The 13,998-nt window shown below is 42.1% G+C and overlaps 1 protein-coding gene across 5 annotated transcripts in view; it reads right to left on the bottom strand.

Annotated features, from left to right (window-relative positions):
• Window positions 1-719: 719 nt before the first annotated feature.
• mfsd6a (major facilitator superfamily domain containing 6a) overlaps window positions 720-13,998 on the bottom strand; it is a 28,775-nt gene continuing 15,496 nt past the window's right edge. The window contains exons 7-11 of one of the 5 annotated variants that reach the window (XR_004789720.2): window positions 13,286-13,431; window positions 12,452-12,527; window positions 10,385-11,360; window positions 9,929-9,994; window positions 7,216-9,792 (exon numbers count right to left, since the gene is read on the bottom strand). The gene's annotated coding sequence lies outside the window, so the exon portion shown is untranslated. Of the gene's footprint in view, window positions 1,257-7,215; window positions 9,793-9,928; window positions 11,361-12,451; window positions 12,528-13,285; window positions 13,432-13,998 lie in introns of those variants that run through there. The other 4 variants (XR_004789722.2, XR_004789715.2, XR_004789712.2 and 1 more) reach the window with 4 other exon arrangements.

The following is a 13,998-nucleotide window of genomic DNA, read 5'->3' as shown; positions in this document are numbered from 1 at the left end:
ACGGAACCAGAGCGGCTTTTGTCAAACCCCCCGCCCCGAAGAAACCATGCGCCCACCACCGACATCCACCTCCACTGCCTACAGACCCCCAGAACACAGCAGCAATAAACTGAAAAAATCACAACACGATAAAACAAGTACAAATCAATCCCGGGCACTGCAGCTCCTTTTATGTGTCTTCAAAAGCCCAAATGATGAGAAAACTAGTATTTGGAGAGTGTGCATCTCTGCGTTTGTCTGTGTCTGTGTGTGTGTCTGTGTGGGGGAGGACGGGGTGGAACTGCTTTTCTGATCCTCTAATTAATTTCAGAAGGAGACTAAAACAAATATCAAAGGAAAACTGCAGATTATGTGAAAAATATTAAAATCCTACAGGAATATTATGATGATGATGCCCAAGAGTAAAAAAGAGCACAAAAATCCAACATATAAACTTAAAGTACAACACATGTTATAGATATAGGTATAAGGGTTAATAAGGGGGATGAATATGAGGTAATAATACCTTACAGGTTATTATACAAAGGTATTAGGTGGCTGCAAATTTAGATAAATTAAAAATACACCCAACCTATTTTTGCATTACAACTTCAGACATTGGAGGCATCACAGTCAAAAATGAAGGATGCTGCTGTTGCTCATTGACTGAGTTGTACCATTAACTTTCACTTTGAAACTTCATATGTTGGAGTATGAAGTAGCTAATGAAAGAGGATCGGTCTACAGGCAGCGGTATCACATTGTCACAAATGTAGGTTTTATGAGGAAGCAAATGTCAAAGTGTTTATTTTAGCTCCAACGTTAAGTTCAGTTTCTCTGTTTTGAGGTGGAAATGAAATTTGCGCTCTGACTTTAAGCCGTCACAGATGATAAGTCCTTGAAAGACTGCGGGTGAACCCTTGAGAGTTCGCACATCACCACGTTCGTTCTGGTGGCAAGCGATCTGCCGTCGAAGACCGTGTCATATGGTTGACGGCTCTGGGAAAAGCTCATAAAGGAAGTTGCAGCCCGAGCTGACACGGTTATGTCACATCGTGTACGTCTGAGGTCAACGGCGAACTTTCACGCGACCGTCTGCCGTGTGATGTATTTTCCAAACGCGCACATGAGAGCAGGTAGCAGGTAGGATTCCAGTCCGCCCACCTTCAGTCCATAAATCTGCGTCTGCCTGCTGCGCGCGTGTGTGTGCGTGTGTTATTATGCAGATATGACCTTGGATGGATCAGCCTCCGAGCAGACGGGGATCAAATCAGATTCTGAAAGAAACAGGGAGGAGAAGGAGTATCAGCTCAATGTCTCTCTTTTGTTTTTGATCTCCCTCCTCCCCTACCTCACCCCCACTTCCCTCTTCTCCTCTCACCTACACACACACACACACACACACACACACACACACACACACACACTGTACTCACTAACTAACAACAAGAACCAAACAAGAGCAAATTAGAATGAGAGCGCCGGCAGGAAATAGGATGTCCACCCACACTCTGAGGTAGGTCGACACCCAGGCTGCGTGTTCCCACAAGTTCCAGTTTACCCAATTTTTTTACACCGCTGCCCTGTTTCTTAACATGCCTACTGCTTCTTTTTTTCTAGACAGTAGTTCATTCGCGAGTTTATTTAAGTCGGCTCGTGTTCATCGGCCACTATCGCATCATGTCCAGTAAATATAAGGCTACAGCCTGGCTCAGTGTAAAGGTAAGGTTAGGAACATAAACTCCAGTGAGCCTCTAGGCTTTGGTTTTTGAGTTTCTGTACAAGCACCTATGATGCATAATGATATGGAAGTATTGTGCATATTTTCAAATAACCCATTTTGGACATATTAAGGTTTTGCACCCCTCTACGTGAATGTCTCAGCAATTTAACATATCTGTGTCATGTCTGAACAAGCACCCTGGTCAATTTTCCATAAAAATGTTTGTAAGCTTTGTCCTGTTATTCCAATTGGACCAACTAAATTTTCAAGGTCTCACTGGTACCTTAGACAAGAACGCCCCACCAGTGTGTCGCAGTTTCAGTCCCACTGACTCGCAGTGTCTAATACACACACCTGCCATATGGGTTAATAACAATTAAAGTGAAAGATGCAGGTTTCCAAAGGTTTCCCACAAACACTTCACTCATCTGTCAATTTAGTCCTAAATATATATATAGATATTTTTTAAAAACAAAGGAAGAGCCACAAGGTTTTCGCATGACATCTGCAATCTGCTTAATGCCATCCTGTCAATCATTCTCAAAGAGTAGGCGTCACTCTTTAGTTATTTATTTATATGTGTGCCCCCCCCCTCACCCAACCTCACACACATACACACACACACGTCATATTTCACTATTCAGTACAGTAGACGCCTGTTCGTTTAATCTCTGCAGCGGCTCGCTTCTGTCTCTACTTCTTCTTCTCCTTCTCCCATTCCCTGCAACCCCCCCCCCCCCCCCCCCCCCCCCCCCCCCCCCCTCTCGACCCCCAGCCCCCCCGGTGTAGAAACACATTTCAATGACACGCCCACGCCTGGGCCTGTCAGCCCCTCGCCCTGTCATAGCGCCCACGCTGCTCTGCTCCCCTTCTCCCCATCTCCCCATCTCCCTCCCATCTGTCTCCTCCCCTCCCCTCCCCTCTCCCACCAACCCACATCCTCAACACTTTGCGCTCTAAAAAAGCAGCTCTTTTCATCCAACTTCCTCTTTTGGAGGAAGAAAAAAAAGAAAGGAAAAAAGAGAGGAGGAACAACAGAGCGGCATGATTCAGTCTCCAGGCGGTGGTAGTGCTTGTCATGGAGTGTCCCTTTTCATTTGGAGGGAATATGGGTTACAGCATGGCTGCGATGCCAAAAACAACAGTTAAAACATTTCAGTAATCTCATAAAAAAAACCCAGCAAACACTCCTTTCGTCGTCTGGAGTTTGGTGACTCCCATTGTCTACTCCACCCAGTGTTGTGTTGCCGTTTTGGGTGGCAGATGCATTTTGGTCTGGCGTGGATGTGACTTCACGAGAGGGAAAATAAATGCTGTGAAATCAAAAAAAGAAAAAAGATCTGGAAAGAAGGCAGGTTTTCTTTCTATAAAGAAAAGCAAACAACATATTTGTTTTTGAGTTTACGATGCCGTATGAGGCCACAGCTTGTGTGTATTGGGAAAATTTGTGTGTGTGCGTGTGTGTGTGCGAACGTGCAGGGCTAAAGCTGGTGTTTTTGCACAGGCTCTGTCTTACTTTGTGTCTGTTGAGAAAGTGTGGGATGGTATGAGCGGCTTATGTCTGACTGAACACGTGTGTGCCTGCGTGGGCGGGGACTGTGCATAGGGGCGATATGTGTGTGTGTGTGTGTGTGTGTGTGTGTGTGTGTGTCTTTGCACACAGTACACTCGCGTGGGCTTTTTGGGCAAGGATGTGTGTGGGCGTCGTGTGTGTAGGCGGAGGTTATGTGACATACAGATAGAGACTGCAGTGTTCCTGCAGTGTGTTTATGTGTGTGAAACTTTTACTGCAGAGTCTCAAAAAACTCCAGAAAGAGCTATAGGGGCCCCGGCTGCCTGCAAATGTGCCAGTGTGGAAATCTGCAGCCTTCACACACATCCACCACCGCTAAAAGTTAAAATCACCTCCATGAAGATGTGGGCACTAAGAAAACCTGTTACGCATACCAGTAAGTGCAAGGAACGGACACATTACGGTCAGGAGGAGGGACCGTGAATTGTGAAATTTAATTTTCCATTGATAAAAACAATGTTATTTTGTGTTTCCTCACAAGTCAAATGATTTGAGGATGGTACACAAACTTTTCTCTGTTTTAAATCATTGACAATGAAACAACTTTGATCACAGGAACCTTTTTTGAGGAGAATTATTAATTGATCAAGAGAAAATAAAAACACAAATCCAAAAGGAATATTTTTCTGTTTGACTATTTTGCGAGCGTTCAAAAACGACAGCTCCCATGAGACCGATGTGAATTCATTGTTACGCTACGACCTGAGTTTAGCATAACTCATTGTAGGTATTTGAATCTTTTCAGAAAGACCCATCACACTAAAATATGCACTAACATTTACTAAGGATATGACTGACTAACTACATGTAAAGCTGCGGCTTCAAAATTAATAAAAAGTTTGACTGAGTCCTTCAAACGTCTCATTTTACCCGCGCGTAATCGCAGCGTGCGTGACACATGGTGAAAGTGACTCATCCTCTAAAGTGGGCTCAGCTAACTCTGGCAGAGGTGGTTGTGGTGACATAGACTGAACTGTAGTTGAAAGGTTAAACTTGCCATTGTGTCCAACGACAACTAAGTTGAACTCAAGTCTGAATCACTCCTGTTCTCTCAGTGTTTCTGAATAAATAAATAAAAAATCTGCTCAAGGCAGTGGCGGAAGACGGCGTAGGTGGGGCTGTTCGTACCATAAGAAACCATCCCGATACAATTTAACAATGTATAGGAATAGATTTCTACTGGATGATTATAATGGATGATGAGAAAACGTAATCTTTGCATTTGTTTGAGCTTTGATCTGCTTTACAAATGATTTCCTCTGCTGAGAAAACAGGGGATTCAGACCCAAAAAGAAGTGGGCCAGGCTTCATACAGCGCGTGCGGTGGAGATTTTACAGCTCTTGAAATGCTACAGCATATGCGCTACACCTTTAAAGCTTGAGTGGGAAGCCCTGTAGCTCCCCGCTGACAGGCCATGGGCTGACGTGGAGGGGATTTGCCCATTTTGGACACGTATGGGCCTCTGCGACCCCTCGCCGCCCACGGCATCTTCGCCCCGAGAGGGCTGCTGACTTCTGACGTGTCTGCCTTCGCCAGGCAAAGGCTGACGCTCCCCTCCGCCACGACCACACACTCTGCAGTCAGAGAGAAACCGTCCCAGCCTTAGATGTGGTGTGTGTCTGTGCGTGACAACATTTTTTTTTTAAAAACCCGCCTCATCTCTGAAGGTGTGATTAATCTGTTAAATGTATTGAATTCAAGGCGGCTGAGGAAAGGTCACGACCGCCTATCAGATCGCCCTCATCATCGCGGGCCGCAAAGCTCGTATGTGACAAGAGATTAACAAAACATGTGGGAGAGGCAGGAGGAGAAAAAACTGTTGGAAATGATGAAACAATGCGAGATACAAGGGTGTGAGCAAAGTTGAGGCAAGCTTTGAAGTGGAGCCACAAATTTTGCATGATTATTGCTGTTAAGTTTTTGATCTCGAGCCAGCAGGCACGAAAAACAACAGCAGCTTGGGATTAGTCCCCCCCCACCCCCCCCACTCACACGCCTACCTTGCCAGCATAAGTCCCTGACTCAATTAGAAAAAAACCTCTGCAACTTAGGGCTCCTCACGCACAAGTAACCCACGTCGGCCTGCCCACGTCCCTGCAGCGCATCGCAACCGGCATCGCTTTAATCGCCGCGCACAATGAATGCACAGGGATTTGTCTTGGTGACATTAACGGTGAGACGTGCTGACGGCTAATGTACACACTGATAAGACAGAAGTGCCGAGACAACGGGGCCAAACACACAGAGGAAATAAAGACTTATACTTTTAATTAAATATCAGGTGTCATCCAGCCTTGTGTGGAGACACTGCAGAAGGGTGACCGTCGACTGGTCTTTGCACACATGCCTCTTTCTTTGTCCGTATTTTATCTGACAACTAATGCTCCGTTTAAAGGCAGTGGTGTGACTTGAGACTGAAAGACATTCTGGTTCCACGGGAACATTTTAAAGTCCCATGATGGCCTGATTGATGTTTCAGAGGCTTTTCAAAAAACAACAAAAAACAAAACAAAACCTATTAATGCCCCGAATTACAGCTATTTTGCACCGATGCAACTCTGCCTCCTAAAAAAGTATATTTAGTTCTGCATCGTCGACCCGACTGCAACACAAGGCACAAGCCAATATTGGATGATTCCGCAAAATCCTGGACAATGATCAAAGCCGATCTTACATCCAATGCCAATGTCCCAAAAAACCTGAGCTACAAGGATTTACCAAATATGTCTTGGGGAAAACGTAAGGGTTGCCACAATTATTAGTAACGTTTGCCGCTTTTACTGCCACTTCCTTGTACAACACAGAAGTTACAGGGAGGTGCTCCAGGTAATTGGCGGACGTAAAAAAACGCAGCATTTATACCCAAGACGTGGAGACTTTGTGACCTGTTTCCTGTATCTGGGTTCGTCCGAAGAATGCAGCGTTGTTTGACCTTGGGGCGAAAGGCCAACGTGTTTATACATGTTCTGAATGACAGCAGTCGCTAAGATGGGGTGATGAATCGTTCAAACGGGGGGGGGGGGGGACTTTCACATAGTCCTTGCTTGAAAGCATTCATAGTGTTCACTTGACAAGAAGTACAGTAGTCACGCAGAGGCCAACAAAAGAGAGCTGGATGAAGCCGACGGGTTGTTATTCGACCACATCACGTTGTCTGAGGCTGATCACATTCACAGATTGAAGGGCAGATGACGAGCACCATCCCTAACACCTAATATGCAAAGCATTTATTACACATAATTTCACGACAGCAAAAATGCTTGGTTAGTGAACACTTGTTCAATAAAAACACTTATGGTCTATAAAAATGTTTTTTGTGGGAGACATGACAGACTGAGGCAAGGCGCGAGCTCTTTCGATCTGAAAATATCACTACTGGCCTTGAAACAAATCAATAGACAAACAACAATAAGAGGACTATTTCTGACATTTCACTGTCTAGGAATTATTTGAAACTAATATAAACACCTTTTGGCAAATCATGTGTAAATAAAGAGCAAGAAATGGGCAAAGTGCTTTCTAGAAGTTTCAACACTTTCATTTTTAAACTCCATGGGGATCGAAACCCTGGCAATACAGTTTTGTACCCACTGAACCGTCTGTTCCAGGTGAACTTTATTATTATTATTATAATTTTTTCACTTCTTATTTCCAAAGAAATTCCGTGCCCAGCATAGTGTTGGCCAGTGCTTCCTGGTTTATGTGAGCGATGCAGGAAGGGAATGCAAAAATGCACACGTCAGTAACAATCTCTTATTAGAAGTAGACCTGAGTCAGACTAGCCAGCAGTTAAAAGTTATGACTTTATGACGTTAAATTGTGATGTTGGTTGATCCATCAGCTGAAGCTCAGTCTCCATAAAAGCCTCAGATGAAATGTCCACACTGGTAAATGTAGTTTTGCGCTTGAAACTCAAACAACTCAAAAAGATTTGTGCAGTTCACGTATTGACACATTTATTTAGCGTTTATCAGCAGAACACAAACATGTATTACACACTGTCATGTAGTTATAATTTCTTATAAGGACATTTAATGTAGCGATGCCGTCAGGTGCAAGTGGTTGCACTACAGTGTCAAACCATATTACCAGTTGCTCTCACCCCTATCGTCACCACAGCAACAGATGCAGGTTAACTAAACACATGCAGACGATGTGAAGACAAGTGTAATCAGAAATGTGTGAATTATATTCTCCTGACGTCTGAGCACTGTAAAGGTCTAAAGCGTCCTTCACTGATGATTACCTGTTTTAAATGTGTTTATCACGAGCCAGCAGATGTTTCCTCTCCGCCAGCGTAGATCGTCAGTGTGGATTGTATTTCCATAATCTCCATTTCTTTTAACCTCGTGACGTGTTTCTTTGAGAAACCTTTTTCCTGTTTTGAGAAGATAAGTAAAACGTAGCTGACGTCTTGATCACAATCACGTTGTTACGACACTGTATTCGTTATTTGCTCAATGATCTACATCGACCCGTGGATACCCGATGCTTTAAAATGAATACACTTAAAAAAAACGGAAATGTTCATCCTGTTCTCCATCATGGTCGTTCCGTCATTTGAGCTTGACAGTACCTGGAACTCTCAAATGACATCACCAAAATAATCCATCTACTCCTGCAGTGTATTAATTGGAATTAATAATTCATTTTAATAATTTATTTTATTTTAATAAATTAAAATGTTTGTCTCTATGAACCAAGTCTGAATATGCTTAGTCGATAGAATTGACGATTATACCTAATGTTTAAATATGTTTGTGGGAAATCCTGTTTAAATTTACAAATTTTGATGGAAACATTCCTAATTCTTATGTTGTTGAAGCTTCCATCTTTGAAACCCAGTGACGGAATCAATTTTCTTTGGGATTTCAGCTTCAATAAATGAAAGTGACAATAGCGGTAAAACTCACGTATTACCCCCTTTTGTGCTGTCAAATTGCCCTTCTTTGTCTCATTGAGAAACCCAACTGCTTGTGAATGATGCTTCCTTCAGCGGGAGGTAAGTCAAAGTAAAAAGAGCTCTGCCCTTTCTTTCTGTGATGCTTAAAGTTCAGCTAAAGTGCAGCTCTCTTGCCGTGCCGGCCCTGCAGGCTGCAGGGGCCAGAGGAGGGCCCAGGCGGGGCCAGACCGGGCTGCTGGGCTGCTGGCCGCCCACGGAGAGGCCTGGCTGGGTGGGCGTCATCTATGGAGCGATTGATCCCAGCCAGGACAAAAAGTCTCCCTGTTGTCCTGCTTGACCAGCAGCGGCAGATAAAACTGTTTTCAGAGTCAATGCAGCAATGTTATACTACACTACACTTCTAGTACACTATATTAAAATACTCACGACTGCTGCTACTTCACTGGCTCAGGATCGGATGGAGCAAACAGTTAGTGCAGGATCACTACTCATTTCTTACGACTACTCTGACCAGCAGCGCTACTACGGCACCTGTAATAATACTCATTCAAATGTTTTAAACTTAATAATCCACTAGTTCTACCAAATGAATTGATCATAACTATTACATGAAAATAATAAAGAACTACTCCCTCTTTTATAACAACCCAGGCAACTAAAAAAAGTGAAACTATTACTAAATGCAGTGATCCTACTGCAGTTGTTTGTGCAATTAATGTGTACTGGCATTATCACAGTTGTACTAATACTTCATCCCAACTTGTCTCATTTTAATTACTCTACTACTTACAAATTTACAAATGCTACTTGTACTTTACTTGAGTATAACTATCATACACTACTTCACACTTCAGTGGTATATTTTTTTCTACATTTATTTCACAGCTTTGGTGACTAGGAGAAAAATATTTTAAACACAAACATCCCGTTGATATTAACTAAGCTGTTTTTGATATTATATATCAAGCTATTTTAAGAATAAACTTCCGGATTGTAAATAAAATAGTTTAACATAAGCTATATTCAATAGTGAAATGGTAAAGTTTTGAAAGTGCCACTCGGCAAACAGTCGTCATGATTCATGATTCTATAACTTAACTCCTGGATGAAGTCGCCGCAGGTGTTTAAGGTAAAAGTCAACGGGTTATTATGAGGAGGCACAGCAGAAACATGGCTGCTGTAGACGTCCACTTTGTTCCAGGTTAACATTATTAAAACGCAAGTCCGTATTTGAAGCCTCTTATTCCCACTGAAGTAGTACCTTCCTCCATATAATACTGTTGAGATCGAAGCTTTAAAAAAGAACAGTAACCCAGGAAGTCAAGGCAGAATCTTCCTCTGGCCATGGAACAATTGTGGAGTGATATGTAAATACATAAACTCGACTAGCATCAGCAGTTTCCATGAATTGATGCCATTGTGTGAGACAACTGTGGAAAATATCAAGTACAAACGCAGACAGGCAAGGTACATTTTGTGTAGAGTGCTGTAGTACGACTTTGGTTTCACGCCAGTCTTTCTCCTTTGAAGTCCAGGCAGCCGTAGTGCTGCTGCTGCTGGTGGTGGCGGTGTGGGGGGATCCGCCACTGTGGGTTCGTTGTGGAGGTGTATGCCTGGAGAGGGGGAAAGGTCACAGCTACAGAACACACACATCTTTTATACTTTTTTAAATATGTATAACAGCTGAGCCACATCAGGCTGAGCGGTTTATCAGCTGCTAAGGAAGACAAAAGGAGAGAAAAAAAGTACCTGTAGTTTTTGGTGGCGTGGGTTTGACGCAGACTTTTGAGCATTGAGGGAGTTTTGGAGTTTTTGCTTGAAACATGTTAGAGAAACAAAAGTTAGTGGAAGGTTGCAGTTTGGATTCTATTAGTAATAGAATATGTAGGTTTATCTTGTAACATTAACTAGAGTTATCTTATAAATATATTCAATTGTTCTGTCTATTTATCAATCTATATATCTATCTATCTATCGATCTATCGATCTATCTATCTATCTATATATCCATCTACCGATTGGCGTTACACATCATAAAATATAAAACCGCAAGACAAATATGTAAGGACACAGTTGATCATCTGAAACAGTACTGTATTTGAAATGCACATGACTTAAAAATGGTAAGCAGGGCTCTTGAACAAAATCTTTCTTAATTCATGTTTTAAGTGTAAGACATCAAAACAACAATGGTTTTCTTATTACCTACACTTGAGAGTTGCAGCTCCGGCGAAGCTCTGCCCGGCTGCTTCAAAATATAGTTTTTTTCCCCCACAAAATACAGGGAAGTCTTCTGAGATAGGTGAATTTGTGCTGAAACATTGAAAAATCCCACTGGGCACCAAGACCGTGAGACGGATGCAATATTAATAGTTTTTTTTTCTCTCTACAAACTTATGTGAATCATACCCAAAATGCTGCAATGAAGGCAACAAATACAAAATATGATTCCTGATTGAATATAAACATCATTTGTTTTGTTTTTTTCACTCATCATAGAAGATAGATAGATACTAACTTCACAAACGAGCCCGGAATTTTTTTTTCACTAAATCTGCTCGATTTGCGTGGGACAAATACAATTTGACATCATTTGTGGGGTTGTAGCTAGTCCTTGCCGCTTCAAGCTGGTGAGACACGATGGGAAGTTTCTCCTCGATCGCCGAACCAGAACGTGAGAAACTCTGAATAAAATCTGTGGCGGGACATAGGCCGGGCAGTCGCAGAGCGATGCTTCGTTTAAATACTTCTCGACGAGGTGTGGCTGCAAGTCACATCATGTAACTCCCTGCACATTGCTACACTACAATTTGGGTTGTGTTTTTGTCAATTTTATCCATAATTTCTATAGTCACCAACCAAAATAGCACTGACTAAATAAAACTATACCCAGAAGCACAAAAAAACACATGATCCAAGTAGTAATAAACTGGACTTATCCTTTAAATGCTTGATAAGTGACTTGAAGTGAGATCGAGTTGATAAACGCCGTTGTTGTATTTAAACTGCAGCAGGATAAAAGGCTTTCCACATGTTCATGGAACGTAAAAAAGATGAGGTTAATGTACCTGAAAGCTGAAATAAACATTCCTCCTCGATGATAATGCGTTCCCACGGAGGTGAGAACCGTCCTCTCCCGTCTGACGGCAGCATCTGCTGGAGGTCGCAGGAGTCAATGCACCTGGGAGCATGAGGATTCTGGTGTAATTAGTCTGGTTAGTGACACTTCGCTTCTCTGTAGTGCTGCGTCCTCATCTGAATGGTAATTATCATGATAACCCATCACCAACCACATCACAGCCTTCAGCTGGTCAGCTCTCCTTGATTTTTAATGATTCATAATTGCATGTCCACTATAAGACAGTCTGGTCTCTAATCTACATTCTGAGGTATAGTACATGATACAAAAAAATAATAAATCTATTGATTTATCCATTATGCCAATCTATCTAGTGTTGTTTTTTATTTCGTTTTATGTGACCTTCAGCCGTTATTTCTTCACAGGTGTTTTTTTTTTTTCATGATCACATAACGGTGATCGATATAGAATGGGAAAGCAAATACACTCGCCGCAAACTCTAATATGTTTAAGGTGTAAAAACATCACCAGCCAAACGCCGGTAACCTCCCATCCTGCCGAGACTGTTTTCGCTTTTTCCGAGATCACACTTGGCTGGTGAAACGTTCTGGCAAAATTTGGAAGGCGCCATCCATTGTGGCCGGCGGATGCAAATGTTCATTCCTTCCCTTGATAATGATGCATGTCAACTCCAAATGTGATTACACAAACAGAATGGCATGCAACACGCTTGTAATGTGCTTAAGATGTATTAAAATACATTACCATGTCTGCACACTGTGAAATATGCAAGGCCCTATGGGGAACCTTTAAGGTTTCTCAGACTAAAAACCACAGGGGGACCCGGGGTGATTCCTTGAGGAACCCTGGGATTAAAGTTTTTTTGTTTTTTTCAACAAAAGGTCATTTGAGACATTTGGGACATGTTAGAGATCGTCCTGGTGAGGAAGGAGATCATTAGCAGGGGTTTAGTTATTGAATGAAGGAATAAACCACAATTATTTTTAGCACAAATGTTTACGCAACAAGAATTACAAAAAAAAAAACACTAAATGGTAAAAGCAAGTGGGAAAAAAATATGTTCTGCAAAAGTAAATACAAGTGTGGGGATTATTTTTATTTTCAATCATGCTTCAGTTTGTGAGCAACTATAGTCCCAGGAATACATAAAACATTTTGGACTGTACACTTACTCTCCATGTGGTCAAGTGGAACACCTGCGGTGAGGAACACCACGATGAAGCATGGACATCATTCACCCCTTCATCCCTGCAATGGAAAAAATAGTCTCAGTTAACAGTTGAACAAATATGGATCATGAATTCACAATCAGGTCATTGTCGAATGGAGCTGGGAACAGGTGCACGTGGACAGGTATCAGTCTGCATCATTCTCACTTCTCCTGTGTAAACAGAGGCTGCATGAACACAGCCGGTGCAGTGATGCCAGACCGACCGTGACAGCTGTCTGCTCTGATATGTCTTAGCCTGCTGCACTCGTTCACGCTGCCGCTGCTCTCTGCACAGATGTTAATATTACTGTAACATCAAACAGGAAGCGCCGTGGTTGGGAGTGAAAACCAGATCAATGGATTTTTATTATATGACCCGTTGTTTCACATAACACATTTATTTAAGGAGTAAGGTTATTATTTAGCCTGTAAATTGATTGAGAGGTTGGTGGCTTAGCTCCTCGGCTAGACAAAAAATTTGGGGAAAAGTGTCAGATGCATTTATAGGTTTCAGTTTTCTGTATGCAGAAACGCAACCAGTCTTTGGTGTGTCATGACTAAGGATGCACCCTGACTATGTAGAAATATAAGAGGAATAACAAAAAGGAAACCTGTTAAGTGTAACTTGTTACTCTTGCAGGCTGTTTTTAGTGTCAAACAGTTAAAATAAAAATCCACATATGTGTTTTAAAACAGGCACACATTTCTTGAACTAAAAGGAGCACGAGAGGCAGCCAATGTGATGCATCGTTTTCCTGCCAATAACCCAACTCTGTGGTCTTTTAGTCTGACTCACACTTGACTCAGGTGGTCCCGTTCGCGGCGCCGCAGGAGGTCTGACCGGTGTCTGCTGAGTTACACTTCGCAGTTTCATCATGTAGCTCGGTGGTTTCCAGCAGTTCGCCTCCGAGGGCCAAGAGTCGGCAAGATCCTGTAACAACACTGAGAGGCCCCAATCAGCCAAAACCACACGATGGTAGTCTGTGGCATTGGCTATATATAGTTATTATATGTTAAAACTAAGCACTGTTTAGCATTTATTATCTATATCTATCTTTATTATTTCTGAAGAGTTTTATAAGCTGAAAGATATTAGATACTGTGTATTGTGTTTTTTATTGATGATTCTGATCTCTTTTGGACTCATTGTGTTTATATTGTATTGTAGAAGTAATTAACACATTATTTAAATAAGTATATTTTTTCACCCACAACTTTATTGCAGGCAATTTCGCAATGATTTTGAAATAGCATGCCGACCATCACTATTAGAAAAAAACTAATACTACATATTTAGATATGATGAATCAAATCACTGTAAGCACTAAACAAATCTGATGAGGGGGTCACAACTGGGCCTTGCTTGATTTTAGGGGTGACAAGGCAAAAGGCTTGGGGACCACTGACAAGAGAAGGTCAATTTGAAATGCACGGTTAAATATAGAAAAGCGGAAACAAGACACAAGAGAGGTTGTGGAAAATTTTGTCTGTGACCTCAAAAATAATAAT

The sequence above is a fragment of the Scophthalmus maximus genome, chromosome 1 (genome assembly GCF_022379125.1).
Source record: "Scophthalmus maximus strain ysfricsl-2021 chromosome 1, ASM2237912v1, whole genome shotgun sequence".
Taxonomy (NCBI): Eukaryota; Metazoa; Chordata; class Actinopteri; order Pleuronectiformes; family Scophthalmidae; genus Scophthalmus; species Scophthalmus maximus.
This window is presented reverse-complemented; position numbering and strand designations above follow the sequence as displayed.